General features: G+C 54.0%; 1 protein-coding gene and 1 long non-coding RNA gene across 4 annotated transcripts in view; one reads left to right on the forward strand and one right to left on the reverse strand.

Annotated features, from left to right (window-relative positions):
* Positions 1-12,104, forward strand: part of RAI1 (retinoic acid induced 1) — a 58,726-nt gene that overhangs the window by 22,165 nt on the left and 24,457 nt on the right. For 2 of the 3 annotated variants that reach the window (XM_015876641.3, XM_015876640.3), the window contains exon 2: positions 6,060-6,138. The exons of the other annotated variant lie outside the window; for it this stretch is intronic. The gene's annotated coding sequence lies outside the window, so the exon portion shown is untranslated. The remainder of the gene's footprint in view (positions 1-6,059; positions 6,139-12,104) is intronic. 3 annotated transcript variants of the gene reach the window in all.
* Positions 2,041-5,899, reverse strand: LOC116654089 (uncharacterized). Its single transcript, XR_004308972.2, has 2 exons — positions 5,797-5,899; positions 2,041-2,201 (listed from the first exon to the last, which is right to left on the reverse strand). It is a non-coding gene; the product is annotated as an uncharacterized LOC116654089 (long non-coding RNA).

Here is a 12,104-nt window from a genome sequence, read left to right on the forward strand (position 1 = left end):
GTCAAACCTGTCCCCACCATGCCCACCAAACCGTGTCCCCACATCTACCCAAGTCAAGGAGAGGATGCTCATGAAAAAGGGGCATCCTGCAAGCTGGTCTGGTGCTGTGAGTTTGCAGCCTGCTCCTCTTGGTTTTGTGAAGAAAACGCTGCTGTGAGTGGTGTCAGCCCTCCCTGCTGCCAGCAGGGGAATGTGACAAGCTGGCACCTGGAGAGGTCATGGAAAGCACTGAGACCTGGGGTATCCAATTACAGGGATAGGGCTGGAACAAAAGAGATTTCACCTCCACAATCAATTCCTCTCCATTTTCTGGGCTGTCCGTGTGTGAGTGTGTGCTGGTGAGCACTGCTGAGCTCCAGCCGGGCTCTCCTCAGGAACACTCATTTTTCCCAAAACAGAGAGAGCAGTGTGATCCCCAGGGACACGTCCAGAAATAGCAAGGCCAGTCTGGGTTTGCAATGCCTGAAAGCCATCAGCAATGCTGGGTGTGCATGCTGCTCACAGCCTTTCCCTGCTCCAAGTGCTGGTGCACATGGTTCCACGTGGGTGCCAGCACCTCTGCTCTCCATCGCCCAACTAGGAAAACCCAGCCCATTTTTGTTGACATTCCAGCTGTGCCAGGCGCTGGGACACATTAAGCCAAAGCCCTGGGCAGGATTTGGCAGGATCTCATGCCCCAGGTTGCATGTCACTCCTTCAGGGGCGAACTGGGCTCATTTACGGGGTGTTTTTTGATGTAGTGCCTTCTCCTGAGCACTGCTGGGGAGGAGCCATGGAGAGCACAGATGTGCATCCCAAGCATAACGCAACGAGGTTCCTGATTTAAGGGCTGTGATTAACCTCTTTCCGACGGTTGCTAACCAGGTGCAGGATCGTAACGGGGAGAGGAGGGAGCTCAGTGAATGCAGCCAGCTTTCCTCTGTCACCTGGAGCTCCATACCAGTGCCATTTTCTGCCTGGAAATTTGGGTTTAGAGCTTGTGCAGGGCTCAGGGATTCTGCTCTCCAGATCCCATCTCCTCCTTCCCTGCTCAGAATCCTACAAACAAGGCATCAGTGCAGCTCAGTGCACAAGGCTTAGGGTGTGCGTGCATGGGGATAAGGCAGAAAATCACCTTGGATCCCACCTTGCTTGGGGGATGTTCACCAGACAGACTCCGTGCCCGGGTGCCCCTGACAACAGCAGGACGGTGATCTTTGGAAAACTGGGTGTGGGGAGGAGAGGATAGGAGCGTTTTTCCATGGTTAGGCATTAAAATGAGCACACTGCATCTTGTGTTTTGTCATCAAAGGTTAAACTGCGCTTTGTTGTCAAAGGTTAAACCCAGAGCTGGCAAACTGGCTTATTGGTAGGAGATTTGGCACTGTGAGATCCGAGGCACACATTGGAGGCATGGCGTTGCTTGCTGTGCCTCCAGCTCCTCTGCCCACAGCTGGTGCCAAATCGAGCTGCAGATGTCCCTGTTCATTGCAGGGGATTTGGACTGGGTGACCTCTAAAGGTCCCTTCCAACTTAAACAATTCCATGATTCTATGATGCCAGTTCCCAGCTCTGCTCTCCATGGGCAATGCCATATTTCACCCATCTCCCCCATCACTGCCCTAGTGGTGTCACTTTTGGGTTGAGATCAGCTTCAAAGTTGGCTGCAGGTTGGTCAAATCCTGCAATATTTCTCCATGGGGATCTGAATGTATTGGTGCACACGTGGCACGCACAGAGCCCAGAGCCCTCCCAAACCCCTCACCACAACCAAAGCCCGTTTTTTTCCCACTGAATAAGACTTCACTCTGGATATCCCCAGACATAGAGCATCCAGCTCTGTGCTCTGACCAGTTTACAGTGTCAAGAGTTGTCGATCCCTCAGAGCAGGGAAATGAAGAGGAGAAAATGGGCCTGGGGGAAGGCAAAGAGGTGATGGGTTTGGGAAGTGGGAGGGGACGGAACAGTTTGTTAGAAACACGTAATAGTTGCTTCAGCCGAGGGTTTAAACTGAAGCCAAAGCCTTAGGGAGAGTGGAAATGAAGTGGCTTAAGATGGTTATTTAGTTGCTTAATTATATATTTTTAGATATAATATACCGAATGCAAATAGGCGTTCTTCTCAAGCAGGAGAGGAAGGGAATGGAAGACATGCTGGGGAAAAGCGAGTGGGATCTCAGGCCGGCGTCGCTCACTGAATTACTGGCAGGTCTTTTGTAACATCTGTTAAAAATAAAACAAACATTCATTTCCATTTCTTGCTGCCTGAGATGGCTTCTGCAAAAAATTTCAACCTGTCCAGGAATTTGTCTTGAAAGTTGCCCTCCCTCTCCTCACGCCTCCTCTTCTCCAGGGGAGATTTCCTTCCTGCACTTCCCAGGGGCTCCATTAGCCCCACATTAAAGCCTTTTTACTTTCCTCTAAAACTCTCCATCGAAGTAAAAGGAATTCTAATAAACCGCTGGGAAGAGTCGGCTATTCACTCTTTCCATGGAAACACGGCGCTGCCTCGGAGCAGAGCTCCTCTCCACGGAGCCTGGGTCACGGCGGGAGGAGGCTGAGCAGGGATGGAGAGATGGTTTCCATTATAAGAGACCTTTTGAGAGAAATAATCGCCGCTCTCCCACCACGGAAAGCCTGTGAGACGAGGGGTTTCAGCGCGCCAAGAGAGCACGGCGGCGCTGGAGGGGATTCAGCATGCAGAAACTCATTAAACAGCTGATGAGTGGGCACCAAGCTCTAAATTGCCCTCTCGATGGCAGCGACCAGCCTGAGGTGCACAGAGCTGGTGCTGGGCAGAATCATATAACAGTGGAATGGTTGGGTTGGAAAGGAACCTTTAGATTGGGTTGTGTTGGGTTACATTGGGTTGGGTTGGATTGGAAGGGACGTTAACAGTCACAGAACCATCGAATGATAGAATGGTTGGGTTGGAAGAGTCCTTAATGGTTGGGTTGGAAGGGACCTCTCAGCCCCCCTGCCTCAACCCTGCTGTGGGCTCATTGCCCCCCCAGCTCAGGCTGACCAGGTCCCATCCATAGCCTTGGACAACACCAGGGATGTGGCACCCCCAGCACCTCACCTGCCTTTGAATGAACAATTTCCCCTTCACATCCAACCTACATCTCCTCTCTCTTAGTTTGGAACTGCTATTGGGGAGTCGGGGATGGGGACACAAGCAGCAATGGGATGGGCTGTCAAGGGGGCACTGGTGGCTCCACACTTATGGCCATGCTGCTGTACAGTGATGAGCATCGTGGCAGTGCAGGCAGTAGGAAAATGTGTTTCTGAGGCTTCAGGAGCCTGATTGCAATGGAAAGGGCTGAGCTGGTGCGAGAAGCGTGGCGTGTTGTGCTTTGCATACAGTGACTGTGATGCAATGAAGCTGGAGCATCATCTCAGGCGCAATCATCCCCAGAGCTACGAGATGAAGGGTTTCTTCAAAATACTATCAAGCTCGTTAGAAATAGCCTGAAGGGCCAAGTGGAGAGATGGGAATCCATCGGATCCGCTCAGAGCATCCTTTTGGAGAGCACCCAGTGCAACTGGGAGGTGCAGGGTCAGCAGAGCACAGCAGGGCCATGGCAAGGACTTGTCTGTCCCTGTGGGAGCAGCAGGAGGAAGCCTTATCTTTGTAGGTCGTGCTGGCGAGACACTGCCAGAGCCGGAGTGCCTTTGTTTTAGCAGCTCCAGAAGTGACATTGCAATGAGTCATTATTTTTTAGCCCCTGGCGGAGGGGGGGTTGCTTCCAGGGAAGCCTCTGACTTCTATCAGCAAGGTGAGCCCTGCCCTCTGCGCTACTTGTGCTGGGGCTGAGATTTGCTCCCTGGAGGATACCAGGGGCACCGGGGTGCTCACAGTGTGGGATTTGTGCCGGGTTTTGCAACAAGAAACTTTCTGCACAACCGCACAGCAGCATCGTGGAGGAGCTCGGAGGATTTAACAAGAAGTGTTAATTGCTCTGATAGGCAGCGGTTGGATGCAGCTCCCAATGGTGTCGGGGTTGGGCAGATGCAGTGTGTCACACCACGCCAGCACCGGCACCTCAGAAGTGCTGAGAAATCATGAAATCAGCCTTTGGGAAACCGTAAATTGCAGTCGTGGAGCTGCTGGCAAAATCACTGCGTGGAGAGCACAAAGCGCTCAGCCGTGATTTGATTTGCATGTGGGGGCTCTGTGGAGCCCTGGGGCTTCCACCTTCCATCAGGGTTTCAGAAGGGCGAGGCTGAGATTCCCCTGAAATCACAGGGTTTCAAATGCAGCTGCAGCTGGGAAATGGTCCGACTGCACCACATCATGGAGCTGTCATAGAATCATGGAATGGTTGGGTTGGATGGGACCTCAGAGATGGTCCAGTTCCATCCTGTGTCATGGGATTGGTGTGATTGTAGTGCAAACCTGTAAATCCTTTAGTCTTGTCCCCATTCCTGAGGAGCAGCTGGGGGTGATGACTGTTGGATCTACCCCACTTGGCTTCACTGGGCTACACTGGGCTGGCCACAGTGGGATGCCATTGGAACACACAGTGCCCAGTGGTGGAGGTGCACTTCCCTATGAAGGGTCTGGGGTCGGTGCTGTGGGAGATGAGCACTGAGCCCCCAGCTGGAGCTGCTGTTCCAGAGAGGAGCCTCGAGCCTGAGCTGGAGGGACTGAGCCCTCCATCAGGTGGGCTGGGAGCAGGGAGATGCGAGCAGGCGGTGTGCTCTGTCAGGCACTGGATCCTCTTAGGAGGCTTTGGGTCTGTTTCGCAGCGTGATCCCTGGTATCACGAGTAATTAGCAGGGAAAAGAGAGGGCCTGGCTAGCCATCCTTCAAGAGCACAGGGTTGAACGGAGAGGCAGCACCTTGAAAGCGCATCAAATCTCTTGCTATGTGCTTGCAAAGAGAAAGGCTGTGTGCTTCCATCAGAGCAGGGATACCCCCAGGGTGCACCCATACCCTCCTTTCCCCCACCGTGCACAGCTACGCCACGCTTCATTTTCCTCTTCCTTACAAAGCAATGCGTGGGGAGGGTTTCCTCTTTGATACCTTCACCCTTTTCCCTCCTCCTACCCTATAAACACCCCAAAATACATTTGTGTCCGGAGACGACCCCCCACCATCCCCTCATCTCCGCGCACCCCATTCCGCAGATGCGTGGTGCTGTGATTTTTGCTGCCTCCCGGCTGCAGCTGGCTGCACAGCGCAGGGAGTGCAGGTGTGATTTGTTCATTTGCCTCCACTCCCCCTCCCCACTGTATGCAATGCCTCCCCCCCATTCCCTCCCCTTCCCGCTGAGCCCCCGGTCGCGGTGCTGCGGGGTTGGCGGGCTTTAATGTGACGCCGTGAGGTTGGGAGAGAGGGGAGGAAAAAAAAAATGGGGAAAAATAGATAGATATAAAAATAAAACTCAAAAAAAAAAAAATAAATCAAGAAATCGAAATGAGGAAGGAGGTGGCAACCTCCTGCTTTCTGCTCCCCCCCACACGGGAGGATTAAACCTATAGGAAAAAGAAAGGAAAAGAAAGAAAGAAAAAGAAATGTCTGCAGCTTTCTGTTGACCCTGCATGATGGCATTTTTGCGCTCTGTGTGCTGCCGCTGCTGATTGCTATTCCTGGCACAAACACACACACACACACACACACACAGACCCAGCGCACGGCGACCCGCTCCGAAAATAAAAATCCCCCCTAAAATTGGAACATAAAACCCACAAACCACCACCACCATCACCCCCCCAAAGCCAAACAACCCCAAACCCAAACACACGTTGCCCATCAGCCGCCCCACTGCGCTGCGGGGACGCCGCTCGCCCTCTCCTCCGCCCCACTCCTCACCTCGTCCCTATCGCTCCACCGCGCACTTTGCTGTCTGCTGGAGCCGCCCGCAGCCAGAGCCCTCCACCACTCCTACCGCTGGCATTACATTTTCAGGCTGGATGCTATAGGGCCGTTTCTAATTACCTTATATCCCCTAGTGGTCTATGAATAATGGTTAGTGAAGGAGCTCGGAAGGGCTGCTGAGAAGGGAAGCAAAAAAAAAAAAAAGAAAAAAAAAAAAAGAGGAGAATTGTGCTATTTCTCACATTTTTTTTCCAAAGGATCTAATCTGGCTACTGTGTTCTGGAAGAGGAGGAGAGAGACAGCGGGAGAGAGAGGAGAGAGCACGGAGCATCGCAGGTATTGTTGCACATCTTTGTGCTTTTTGCTGTCTTTTTATCGGGGCTGTAGCAGAACTGGGGGGCGGAGGGGAGGATTTTTCTGGGTTTGTTTTTATTCTGGTGCAACTCGTGTGTGTGTGTGTGTGTGTGTGTGTGGTGGAGTTTGCAGGGGGGGCTGAATCTGTGTGTCCATGTGCATATGTGTGTATGTGCACATGTGTGTGTATGTGTGTGCTGGGGTGGACGTGTGCGTGCATGCACATGTGCACACGTGTGTGTGTATATGTGTGTGTGTGTGTGTGTGTATGGGTTCATGTGTCCTGCTTGCCCCCGGGAGCGGAGGGGGCTGTTCAGCTTTTGCTGGAAGTCATAAAGAAATTTGCAACCGGTCCAAAGCAAAATGCCACCGACCTGCAACGGACGGACAGACGGACGGGTGTCGGAACAAAGCTGCAGCTCGGGCTCAGTGCTCAGGGCTCTGCATCTCGGTGTGGGGAGGATGCGCCCTCCTCGTCCTGCTGCTACTTTTGGGGAAGTTACCATAACGCCGGGGGGGCTGCGGGGCGGCTCCGTGGGGAGGGCTGGGCGCTCTCGGCCACTTGTAAAAGTTGCGGTGCTGCGTTTGGCTGCCCCCACCACCGTCTGCACGTGTGAGAGCTGCTCCGTCCAGTCCCTTCCTTTGCTTTTTGGGGTGCTGGGAGCCCCATCCATCCATCCAGCATCTGGTGCAGCTCCCAAAGCCCACAGCGGGACCACTGCGTACCCCTCCCCGCTCCCTCTCCCCCATCTGGATCCCCAGACCATCGCTGACATCCATAAACAAACAATCCCGGAGAGAGGGCTCTGAGCGGAGCGTGGCGGTGATGGAGAGGGGGGAGGAGGAGGAGGGGGGGGGGCTGTGCGCGCTTTTGTTTTAAATACCGAAATGGCAATGATTGAAAACATCTGAATAGGATGCAATGCAGAGCGTGTGCGTTGCGGGGGGTGGGGGGAGAGGGTTGGAAAACTGCTTATCCAACAGAAGCGGGGCTGGAACGGCGGCGTGGATGGATGGATGGATGGATGGATGGATGGATGGATGGATGGATGGATGGACGGATGGACGGACAGATGGAAGTGTTGGGTCTGTCCTTGCTGGCTGCGAAGGAGCAGTGCCATAAGCAGAACCCACAGTGCTTCTATCCTCCCAATGCTGGCTTTCACAGAGCTAAAAAAATGACAAAACCCCCAGCTGGACCCCAAAATAAGGAGATAAAGTGGCAATACCCCCCACGCGTGTGTGTGGAGCACCCCTGATGCACTGTGATGGCATCAGAGTGCAGCTGGGGGTTCTCCAGGTTTGGGTTTATTGGTGTGGAAGTGGGGTGGGGGGGTCTGTGAGGGGCTGCCCTTGGCCCTCGCTTTGTGTTTGTTTGCATTGAGGGGGAGAAGGGAGCCCAGAAGGGGGGGGGGGGGAGAAGGAAGGCGGGGAGAAGCCGTGAGGGCGGAGAGCCGATTTAAATTGGACTTAATGGATTCCCAGGGCAGCTCTTTGAGATGAAAGTCAAAATAAGAGCCAAAGTGAATCTCAGCAGACCTGTCTGTTGCATTAGAGATGCAGCCTTCCTCTCCCTCCCTCCCTTTTTTCTATAAAAGAGAAAGGGGGGGAGAGAGAGAGAGAAAAAAAAAGTGTTCTCCGTACAGAAGATGGAGTGGAGTTTCTCGTTCCTATAATGAGAGCTCTAATTGAAGAACTTACAGCCCCTTGGGAGAGCCGTCACTGATCGCTGCTTTTGTTATTCACGCCGCGCGCCGTTTGCATGGTTTGGGGCTGCGTGCTGTGGTGCCCCCACATCGGGGTGAGGACTCCCATGGACCACAATGCTGGGATCCTATGGGTGAGCTGTGGGCAGATGTGCTGTGCTGTAGGATGTGGGGCTGAGACCGCCCCAAACCCGGAGTGCTGCAGTCTGCAGGGCTCCATCTGTGTGGGACCTCCAGGCTGTGGGATGGGTCCTGTTGGGATGAGGCCATAGTGGAGACCCCCAGGTTGCAGGATGGGTGCTGCCATATTGATGGGGGAGAGTGCCGGAGGCTGCATGCATGCTTTGTGCAGGGGGAGTGATGTTGCTTAGTTAGGATGGCACCTGATGGGGATATCCAGTGCCAAAGCACACAAACCCTCTGCGCACTCAACGTGCCCCTTTTCTCCATCACTCAACAATTCAGGATGGGGGTGGGTGGGGGTCTCATCACCCCTGGGTCCCACTGGGTGGCCTTTGTCACCATGAAGAGGTGAGCCATGCTGGGAGCCAAGTGGTGACCCCAGCACCTGAACCCCTGATGGCTGTGTTGGCAGTGCTGCACCGGGAACTGTGGGCTCTCCATCACCATTACACCTTCCTTCACCAGGTGCTGGCATCTTTGGGCTCAGTTCTTTGATTTTAGACCTCAGGTTCTTATACACAACACTTAGTGGTGGTCACATATTGCCAGGGGACTTCTGGTTCTACCCTGGTGCCAGAGCTCCTGCTGCCTCGATGAGTTTTAGGGACATGGTTTGGTGATGTGGTGGTGGGTTGATGGTTGGACTTTATGGTCTTGGAGGTCTTTTCCAACCACAGTAATTCCATACAGGGACATGGTTTGGTGGCGTGGTGCTGATGGGTTGACAGTTGGACTGGTTGGACTTGCAGAGGTCTTTTCCAGCCTCAGTGATCCTGTGACTCTATGGCTTTATTAGGAGCTTGGTGCCTGAGCAGCCTTACCCAGCCCCTCACCATCCCCAGATAAAATAGCAACGCCCTGGGTGCCTTTTGGGGCAGGCAGACTGCACTGTCAGGGCATGCACATCTCCTCCATCCCAGCACCATGCCATTCCCAAGGCTGGGGGAGCTGCTGTTGGCTGGAGGACGGCTGCTGGATGGAGCCAAGAGCCAACCTGCAGCCGGCCAGCAATAATTGCAGTGTCAGTCACCGCTGCGAACTTCTTACACCGCACTTGCACTTGGAGGGGCAGCGGGGATGGGGGGTGGGTTCTGCACGGCCCCCCCTGTGGGCTGGGGGCAGCGCGGGGGGTGAGGGGCCGTCCCTGAGCATGGCAGGAGCCTCCCGCTGCATTACTCACCGCTTGATGTAGCGTGAACCTTTCAACTCCCTCCCCTTGGGGATGGAGCGGGCTGGGCAGGAGGTGTTGGCGGAGCAGAGAAACGCTCTGTGCTCTTTGGCTTGAGGTTGTGGGTTTGGTTGTTTTTTTCCCCTTTTTCCCACCCCTCTCTGCGTGCGTTTTTGGGGGGGAGGAGGTTTCTTGTGTTCTCCAAAATAAAAAGGAGGAAAAAAAAAAATCCTTCAAAACAAAACAAAACAAAATCCAGCCCAGCTCCCCCTCGTGCGTCTTAGCAAAAGAGAAGGCAAAAGATCAAGGAATTCTTCCTTTTGTGCAGCTTTCAAGACCAGAGATGCGCTGGTGAAAAGGGGAGGCTCAGAGTACCAGGCACACACCAGCCTTAAAGGAGAGTCCTCCCTTTTGTCTCCAAGGCGATCAGCTGGCGAAGGGCTCCACAAATTAATTAAAAATTGCACTGCCTTGATTGAGTTATTCCTGCTCGCATCCCACTTGCCTATCAAAGAGTGGGACTGGCAGAAGGCAATTCCTGCTTCCTCCCAAACCTATTTCACCCCCATTTATCCCAAGCGAAGGGAAAAAAATGGGGATGGCCAGCACAATGCACAGAGATCCCCAAAGGCCGCGTGCCTCTCCTGTGCCAACACATGGCTGTGTTTGGGCTGTTCAGAAGGCTGGGGGGTCAGCCACTGCTCCATGATGTTGGTGGAGATCCACTGGATATCTGCTTGGCTTAATGTCTTGTGTGTGCACTGCTGGATCCCTGCCTTGATAAGAACCCATGGGTGTGCCATGGCTGCACCGTATCTGAGTGGTGGAGCGGAGTGAAAATCCCAACTGGTCGTATCCTCAGTGCCAACACACTGTCAGTACACACAGATCTGTTCTACCACATTTACCATGGGGGATGCTGTATAGGGGTTGTCCCACTGCACCCATGGCTGTGACTGAGATGTGTACCCGGTGCTGACGCAGTGGCTGGGAGGGATGTCCCATTCCTGTGTGATGGTTTGGTGTGAGAGGCAGCTCGGTCCTGCTCCTGTGTGGGTCCCATCTGAGCTGTGCTTCCAGGTGGTGATTGTGCATAGCAATGAAACACAGGAGGAAAAAATAATTAAAATATTCACGGTTGGGTACTCGATGGGCCAGCCCTGGCTTGTCATCCCTGCGCGCCGTCCTTCAGCATCATGCTGTAGCCTCGACCCCATTAGTCCTGTAGGAGCATGTCCTTCACCATGACCAGTGCTGTAGGAGCTGTAGGGCAGTCTGCATTAACACAGGGCTGCATTCTCTGGAGCAGAGCATAGTCCTATCAGAGCACGTCCTTCACCATGACTGCACCTGGTCCCAAAGGCATTGCGGGGTGCTGGGCCCCCATCCTGCCTCTGGTGTCACCTCCAGGATGGGAATGGGGATATGGGGTGGCATGTGGGCACCCCATGGCAATGGGGACATGGGGGTGGGGGGCAGCCTGCAGGTGAGATCACAGCATCATTCTCCAGCAGTGTAATAAATGCCAGAAGCTGTACACACAAAGGAGAAGGGGACACTCAGCCACTCAGCGTCTGTTCCAGGAGCTGATTTACTTTGAAGATGTAAAGCATTCTCTGATGCTTCTCTCTCTGCTGGTTAACCCGCTGCTTTGCAGTTCAATGGAAATGCAGCTGGTGTTGGGAGAGCCCTTCTGGAGCTCAGTGGGATCAACTCACATCTTCCCAACCAGATCAGGTCCCCATAGCTTATAGGAATGACACAGGGGTGCAGTGGGGGACTGTGGTGTGATGGCTTTTGGAATCAGTAGTTGGCATTTCTTTATCTCCACTCCTGCACATCAGGAGGGTTTGCATTGAGTGGGGAAACCCAACTTTGGCTCTGTGGCTTTTCTTGCTCCCACTGCCCTGGTGCGATGTGTTGGAGAGCAGCACAGAGCAGGGATCGTTGGCTGGAAGGATGGGATGAAATAGTTTCTTAAAAGGATTGTCTGATTGTGCTATTGATCAGCCTGATTTAAAAGGGGGAGCTCGGTCAGAGGGCGTAAATCATCATTGCAGAAGGGGTGAAGGCCTGGAAGCTGTGCTGGAAGTGTGTCTGCTGGGAGGGATGAGGGGCAGAGCTGGGGCTGCCAGCCAGATTGGGTCTCCTCCATGAAGAGCAGGGGATGCAGTCCATGGCAGAGCACTGCAGTTTGGGTAGAGCCCCTCCTCTGTGCTGTGCCCCCCTGGAACAGAGGGATGGGAATAGGGGCAGATGTGGGGCTGCCTGGGTGGTCCCCAGTGAGATGTTGACCCTGTGGGGGGGGCTGCTGCCTCCCTGTTCACTGCTGGGCTAATCTGCAGCCTGAGGTTGCTGCTTTCCTGCTCTTGTGATCGCTGCACTGGGAGGGTCACGGGGCTGCCTGCTTTTGTACCCGTGGGTCCCATTGGCTTTAGGGGAAGGGGAGTGTGCAGATACGGAGAGGATGAGGTGCTGTCCCTGTTGGTGGCTAAAGGTAAAGCAGCGGGGTTCTGTGGTTGGCTTGGGTTTGGGGTACACGGAGCCCCCAGCCCCACCTCGTTCCTCAGCAGCATTAATCCCTGCAGCACTCACTGAGCTCCTCAGGCAGCCAGAGCTGTCGGAGCGTAATTACTATTCATTCAAGGTAGAGCTCCTGTAGCACATGATAGCACAAGCAGATTACTGTGGAGTTGCTGGGCAGGGGCACATTTGTATCTGTCTGGGGGCAGGGAGCACCCGTTTCCCCCTGGTGTCGTTCTGCTGCCATTTTCTTGCTTGGGCACTCAGGGCGCATGGGGGATGGAGCAAGGAGGGCACTGCAGGTGAAACGTGAACTGCAGCCCTTCAAGGTGCTAAAGCGTGAGATCACTGTGCTGCTGCTTTCCTCA

Source organism: Coturnix japonica, chromosome 13, assembly GCF_054131305.1.
Source record: "Coturnix japonica strain WE chromosome 13, WE-NBRP24, whole genome shotgun sequence".
In the NCBI taxonomy this organism is placed as follows: domain Eukaryota; kingdom Metazoa; phylum Chordata; class Aves; order Galliformes; family Phasianidae; genus Coturnix; species Coturnix japonica.